Genomic DNA, 7,799 nt, shown 5'->3' on the forward strand with positions numbered 1-7,799 from the left:
GTCTGGGTGTCAGGGGGATAAACTGAGAGATACCAGGATGAGACCAAAACACATGGAACAGAGACCCCTAGAGCCCTGAGGGAGATCATTACGTCCCCCCCCTCCTCCCCCCCAGACAGTCCTGTGGCATGTTGACTCTGTGATGACCTCTGAGATTACTTAACACATGATGCACTGACATCCCCTTCTCTCTACTCAGCCTCCACTGACAGCCCTAACAGAGAGGGGCCAGGCCGGGAGAGGAGAGGACAGCAACCCCCAGTGTGGCCTGACCGAGAGAATCGTGAGTAACTGCTTCACTTCCTCTCCCTGGGGATTGGGGAGGGAGGGAGGGTGGGGGTGGTGGATTTTTTCCATGATCACCAGCTGCATACCTTTATGCGCAGTACAGATGTTAAGTGTGTATGTGTACTGTGTGGGGCTGACAAGGAGTATCTTAACTGCTTCACTTACGCTCCCATGGGAATGGGGGGGGGCTTTAGAGGCGTGTGTGTGTTTCTTTTGGGTTGAGGCTGCAGGAAACCAGACAGATATTTAATAGCTAGCTAATTAGACTCCTTTCTTTCTCCTTCATTGACTTCTCGGTGGAGGCTTAATGCTCAATTAAGCTTTCCCCCATTTTAGGCTGTGATTTATCCCTCCCTCCTTCTGTCTTTTCAGTATCTTAGTATTCATGACCGTTTTTCCACTGTGTGGCCATTTTACCACGACTTCATTCGGCTTTCAACTGTGAGCCCACTCGACAGCGCCTCATGATTTACCTCCTGCCCATATCTCCTCCAGTACAGAGATCTCCTGATACGTTATTACAGCCTCTTTATGTTACTGAGGACTGCTTCTGTTATGCTTCGTCTCTAGTTGAGAGAATAAAATCAACACTAACCTATACCTTTGTTCTCATAACTTCCATATAGGGYTATCAAACAATATTTAACCTAATATGACGAGTCACTCCAACATTTGACTACTTTTCACATTGCGACATATCCCCAGGAACAGTTAACCTATACACTATACTGAAAGCTAACACCAAAAGGCTAGCCTAGCCTGTAACATCAAAATGAGCCTACCAAGTTTGAACATTAGTTGTGAGAGTTGGGTCCTGCTCTTAGACCTGCTCTGACAATGAATTGACAGTGATACTTCAAGATTTTGGCAATGCTTCTCCAGGGTCTGATGAGTTCATGGGTACCATTTTTATGTCTTTGCGAGCAGCTTGAAGGAAGTTGCTAACTAGCGTCAGTGCAATGACGGGAAGTCTATGGGTATCTGCTAGCTAGCAGTCTTAGACTTAAGTATTAAATAGACTTCTAGTCATTGCGCTAATGCTAGTTAGCAATTGCGCTGCTTAGCAACTTACTTCAAACCGCTCGCAGAGACATGTTATCTACGAGTTCATCCGACTCTGAGAAAGTAGATAAAGGGCCTCATAGCCAACATCCCGAAGGATCCCTTTGACTACCAGAGTAAGCAGTTCATTGTATAACAGCATCCTCTGGCAGGCTCCCCCTGAACCATTTGGAGAGGCGTTTATTGTACCATATCTCTCCTCAGGAAGCGTTAGCCGTGTGTCGCTCTTCCGGAATGAAAGGGAAGGGAACAATGTCGAAAGAGGGAGAGAAAGGATACGCAGAGGGAGGGAGGGAGGGAGGGAGGGTGAGATGGAGAGGGTTAGAGAGGGGATGAACGGGGGAGTGGAATGAGTGCGAGATCCACCCTCCCAGCCCTTCTCATTGTTCTCAGTGATAGAAGCAGGAAGCCTCACATTCACACTTCTGCGTCAGGGGATTTTTTTTTTTTTTTACAACAACCTATGAAGAAACAGGAGGTTTATTAACTTTGAAGCGTCGCTGTAGGTGTTGCTCAGGCTCATTTGTGGGCAAATAGGGAGGGAACCTCGAGGGGATGAGATGATCACTAATGAGGAGTTGTGTGTGTGTCTGTCCCACTGTTGGGGCAAAGGCGCATAGAAGCAATGCCTTTCCTGTGCACATGCATGCACAATTGTTTTTGTAGTAACTTTAATTAATTTGAAGTAGGCGTTCACCATCTTTGTTTCCTGATGTGTATTGCCCAGTTTGAAGGTGGATTCTCATATCGGCCTCTCCCCAGCCACTTAAGATTAATGAAAGAGCAAATATGTGAATTCATGCAGAATGGGTTCACCTTTTAGTATGTGTGTATCCTTCCACTGTATGTGTGTGTGCTGTGGGGAACTCTTCCGCCTTACAGACGAAAGTGCAGCCAGCCTAGACCCTGAATAATTCATTGCTGGCATGCTTTTGTGAATTAAAGGTAAAGCGATTGGATAGCATACAAAGAGCCTCATACTCTCTCTGCTAACTGTTGAATATTTAAAGGGATGGTCCTGACTGCTAACCCCAGCCAGTCAGTCACCTCTTTAGGCTATATTGCCTTCTAAAACTATGCTTTCTGACGGTTTTCTAATGTGACACCATACCTGGGGGTGTTAATAATGGGTAGGTTTGGATTGGAATCCTGAGGGAGCACAGACTTCATTTTTCCAATGCAGTTTCCTCAGGATGCTAGATGGCTGTTATCTCAAACCAAGCTGAGGTTCATATGTCTGGGCTCACTGGTGAGAAACTGAGTCGAAGCAGGTGAGGTGAGTTAGAGGTGCGCACTTTTTTAAAGAACATTTGCAATAGTAGTATGCTATGTTAGGGTGCAAGTTGGGTTGTTTGAATAACATGCTGACTACACTGGCTACGTGTAGTTGATTTTGGCCGTCCACACCAGAGGCGATCATGACACGCAGGTTAAAATATCAAAACCAACTATATTAATTTGGTGGCAGGTTGAAACGCATGACATGTTCATGGACATTTAGCTAAGCTAGCTGTTGCTGGCTAGTTTGTCCTGGGAGATGAACGTAGGGTTGTTATTTTATCTGACATGCATATGGTCATTGTTTTTAGTGTAATGTTTGTAGAATTTTTGAGCCCGAGTCGTCATACAAAATGGTGTGTTTTTCTACTCCAACAAAAGTTTTTTTTGTTTTTGTTGTATTTCAAACATCCACGTGGCCGGTGAGGTTTGCATGTAAGGCTTTTCACCTTGCCACCAATATTAGGACAGTGTAGGCTACAATGAATGGATGTCACGTCAGCTATCAGTCATCACTTGCTTATTTCAATGATCAAAATACTGTGTGTGTGTGTGTGTGTGTGTGTGTGTGTGTGTGTGTGTGTGCCCAGTTAAGAACTGCTGTAGTGTTTGTCGCTCTCACACTGTGTGTTTGGTGGCACCGCCTACTCCCTCTGGTTCTCACACAGCCTGTCTGTGTTTTTATGAAGAGAAACCTTTTGCTGCAGAGTCCCGGCAGCAGGGTTGTTGGTGCCTCTCTCTCTCCRGAAGGAAGTAACTTAATTACAGTKTGTAGACGGTAAGAGAGGGGGAAGAGCACCAGCTTGGTTACCTCCCCGTGTTTGATATAGTAATTAGYTAATATCCACGGGAAKTGCTGTGCCCGTCACAACAGGCGCTGTCGCTTTCATCTTCTCCMCAAGGTACAGGGAGGTACTGAACTTCATTCCTCCGAAAAAATAATTTAAAAAGATCCGATTCTTGTTTTCTTTTTAAAGGATGAGCTAGGTGTGTCTTCATTCACCTGAAGAGACAGGTCGTATTTGGAATTTCAGGCTGTGTCGTTTACTTAGAAGAGGTGTGAAGCAGGGGTGTAGGGGGAAATGTGGGATCATTTCCTGGAAGAGGTGAGCATTTCTTCACAAGTACAGACAGAGCACAGGGAGAAGACAAGTAGACCGTGGTTTTGTCATATCCTGAGGTGAAAGCGAGGCACTTTCCACAACAGCAGAGAAGCAGAAGAGACGAGGTCTGGGATTCAACCAGTCAACCTTTGTGTCACTCCTTAATCAGTCCCCCAGCGCCCACAACCCACACACATCCCATGTAAATAATTTAAAGGCCCTTTCCTTTCGCCAGCCCAGCAGCCAGGGGAAGAAAATGGCCAGCGAACAATTGATGACACAGGACAGTAGAGGACAGTAGAAATGGCTGCTGATATACTAAGGCTGCATCTGAAATTGCACCATATTCTCGATGTAGTGCAACACATTTGACCAGGGCCCGTAGGGCCATTTCAGTTGCACTCTACGGCTTTAAGCAATTGCTAACAGGGTCGGATAGTAAAACTAGCTGCAGATGCACTCTCTGTTAGTGGCGAGGCTTTAAACAACTTGGAATGGCCGCGTCACGCTGTCAGCTTACATTTGGGCGTAATGAAAGGGCTGCTCGGTGGGTATTGGATCCGCTGCGCTTTTTTTGTTTAACGTTGGAAAAGTTTATCGTGAGTGGATCCATGCAGTGGGAAGAATTGTGGACTGGACTGTAAGAAATACTATAAAATGTTGAGAGAACCGTCTCCTCTCTTGATGATGTATTGGCCCACCAGACTATAAATGCCTTACAGTTTCCCATAGGCCCACATCTTAGGTTATACTGGGATCCTGACTACAATACCACGTGAGGGTAATGTGTTTAAATGGCACTGGAGTAAAACCTGCTGGCCATTTTGTTTCTGCTCTAAGATGTTGCTTCTCTATTGTGGGGAACAGGACTCAAACACACACTCAGTTTGTTGCGGCGTGTTCTTTGCTGTTACTGTGAGAGCTGGGTGGTAGGGTGGAGCTGTTTTGTAGGTGGCGCTGTGTGTACGTTCCCTCGTCAGAGAAAAAAGGTCACAGTCACACGATTCAACCCAGTCATTCATGCTTCGGAAGCTCCGGACGAAAACAGGAAACCAGGAAACCACCCTGCACTGTTCTGTTCCTGGGGCGGCAGGAAGCTGTGGCTACACAGGCATCGTTCACTCTTGGAGGGTCCACCCTGTCCACCCAGAACATTGTTGTTGTTGTTCAGCATGTCATGCAGGCAGTCAGTGGACTTGGCCCAAATGTGACATTCCTCTCTGTTGAAAATAGAAGAGGATAGCCACTTGTAGGCCTGTGGGTTACTCGGCCTAGGCATTTTGGTTTGTTGTTGCTGAGGACGTCATACAGTCAGTGGGCCTAAATCGGACACTTTTCTGTTGAGAATAGAGGAAGTAGTACCTGTGTTTCTCATGCTGTAGTGGAGGGGAAGGCYTTGTACCGTCTTTCCCCACTAGAGGACAGTCTAGTCAGAGGAAATGGACACTGCAAGCCTGGTCAGATGGAGTGGAGAGAATCATCCTTCACTGGCTCCTATTGGGTCTCTCTGTACAATGTCATTGGAGTGGTTACTGTTCGCCAGAGAGATTCCCTGAAAACACGCCACTTCCATACGGCTACAACCTTTTAGTTACAGGTTAGGTGAACGTACGCAGCAGGTTAGGAGAATAAGGTTAATGTTAGGAACAGAGTTAGGTGTTAACAAAAAGTCATATATATATATATATATATACTGAAACTTTTTTTTAGGGAGTCCCGTTAGCTAGATTGTAGTAAGATTTGCCTACCGGTATTCACGTTTTTTGAAGCTGGTACTTGTTGACATTTACGCTCGTCTTAAAAGGGGACTCCAGTCTCAAGTCACACATAGCACAGTTTGATACATAATCATACCTAATTATTCCCCAGAACTCCTCTGCCTGGCCAGTCGCCATTGTCCTTTCTCCCAGTGTGTCAGCGATTTGTGAGGTAGGTCTACAGCAGGATCAATGAGGGCAAAATGATCCTGAAACATACATACCATGAATTAGTTGGGAAGAGGTTAATGATCAAGGAAAAAGGCAGAGATTTTAACGAAGGACCCAGCCCGTGCTTGATATAGAACGACGATGGTAATTAGATAATTGAATAATCCACTAACAAGTCACTACTTTGTAAATGGAAAGGTTGGAATCAATGCTTATTCCCCAGATCCGCTGTCCGCAAACCACTCCTAGAAAGTGGGAAAACGCTGGACAAACACTGCATCACATCAGGCCCAGTGACACACGTGGATAATGATTTTGCGGCCAGGAGTTTGTGGAGTTAATGCACTCTRGCTTTTCTCCATTTTAAAGTACCTAGGCCAATCTGGGAATTCCCATGGCTCAATGCCGCGCACCCCTAACCTGGTGTCCAAACTGAATTTGCTATGTATTTTGCTGTTTCACTTCCCTTCAGTTCRGATGCCAGGCAAAGCTCACCCCACCCTAGCCCTATGCTTGGCTGTCTGGTCGGTGGCTAGGCCTGCGGCCTACATCAAGACAGACTGTAGATTTACTGGCCGTCTTTACAACCGCATCACAATTAATACTTGGGAGTGGATCATGTCTTTTACWGATGGTTTCCTCCATCAGAAACAAACACAAGACTGTTCAGATGTCCTTGACAAATGCCTGCTTTCTGCCTGGGCTCCTTAATTGACTTAGCAGAGTAAGACTCAGTGGCAAAGAAAGTCGCGGTACTAGACGAAAGGTGAGTAGAAGGGAGAGGAGGGTACCCCTGAAGAAGTTGTTAGGGCTCTGACCCTTAATCACTATCCTCCACCCTGGTTTCTCATCTCTACTTACCCTCCGGCTTTCGGCTCCTCTTTTCATAGTTCCACTTGTTACCAGCAATTTGTTTTTGATCCGTTTACCGGTATTGACTGAGTGGCTTCTTCCCATTTTGACGGGGAGCGGCCTGGGCTGGGTTTGGCAGGTGGCCATTTGTCACTTTGTACAGATTGATCCTGTTTTCCTTTGGAAAGACTTCTGTCCTGATGGAAGGTGAGAAAGTAACCGGCGAAGGAGAATAAAGGATGTTGGTTGGTTTTTCATCTGTTGCACGCATGCCAACTATTGAAATGAAGGGAGAGATCTCTTCTAAAAACAACTCTGCGTTGTTAAACAAACGGTATGCGAGTTAACATTTAAACGGTCTCGTTACTATTAATCCGTTTGGGTTACTCGAGTTTGAGTGTTTCATTGTCAAATTCGAGAGAAATAATTTCCTCTTTCCGTCCTTCCCTTTTTTACAGGTCCTGAACGGTTTTCAGTTCCCTCGCTTTTGAGGTTTCAACTAAGCCGGCACCAAAGCTTTAAATAGTTGAGATCGATTAATAGCCTCTGCAATGAAATGTAGACGCCAGGAGGTTTCCCACTGAGCACTAAGCTCTGTATTTAAAAGGATTACGGCTTCTAAAGAAGGCCTGTATATAACAGCCCATGGGCCCGCTGGGCAGATAATTCCTAATTATAATATTAACATCCCTTATTACCCCTGATTAGGCGCTTGGCATGTTGCGTAAATACAATTAATCCCTCCAAGCATGGAACATGTTTTGTTTTCAGCCAAGTCTGGCATTTATCTGTCTGACACTGTTCCATTCATTGCTGTTCACGAGTTAGTCACCAATGCATGGAACATCGGGAGGTTATGCTTTCATCAATGTAACATTTGGTATTATTTAGCTAATAAGATGGCATCCTCTCCTCCTCCAGCTTCTTGCTGGTGGTCTTTTTTATGGACGGCGAGTTCATAGTGAATAGCTGGCTGCATGTTGTTCCACTCCTCGCCTTTTGCTCCGTTCAGATCCCATCCGTTTGATTATTGCGCCGTTTCCCAAAGGGGATGTGCAACGCCAACGAAGAGCGAATTAGAGAGCACGTTCACTGGTCACGACACCGTAAACCCTCATCACCCGTTGATAGATGGACTCTCTGAGCAACTCTGCCTCTGTCTTTTCATACTTCATTTAGGTATTAGGCATAAAGTCTGTAGCAGAAATCCTGCAGCCACGGCGGGGTATTTCATGCTCTTTCCCCGTTGGTCCGAACTCAGGATCAGTTATGCGGCCTGGTGGTGTTG

At 45.8% G+C, this 7,799-nt stretch overlaps 1 protein-coding gene across 1 annotated transcript in view; it reads left to right on the top strand.

Moving 5' to 3' along the window:
- Positions 1-203: 203 nt before the first annotated feature.
- fbxw7 (F-box and WD repeat domain containing 7) overlaps positions 204-7,799 on the top strand; it is a 191,222-nt gene continuing 183,626 nt past the window's right edge. Inside the window, exon 1 of the mRNA XM_070439320.1 lies at positions 204-283. The gene's annotated coding sequence lies outside the window, so the exon portion shown is untranslated. The remainder of the gene's footprint in view (positions 284-7,799) is intronic.

This window comes from Salvelinus sp. IW2-2015, unplaced genomic scaffold (assembly GCF_002910315.2).
Source record: "Salvelinus sp. IW2-2015 unplaced genomic scaffold, ASM291031v2 Un_scaffold1559, whole genome shotgun sequence".
NCBI lineage: Eukaryota > Metazoa > Chordata > Actinopteri > Salmoniformes > Salmonidae > Salvelinus > Salvelinus sp. IW2-2015.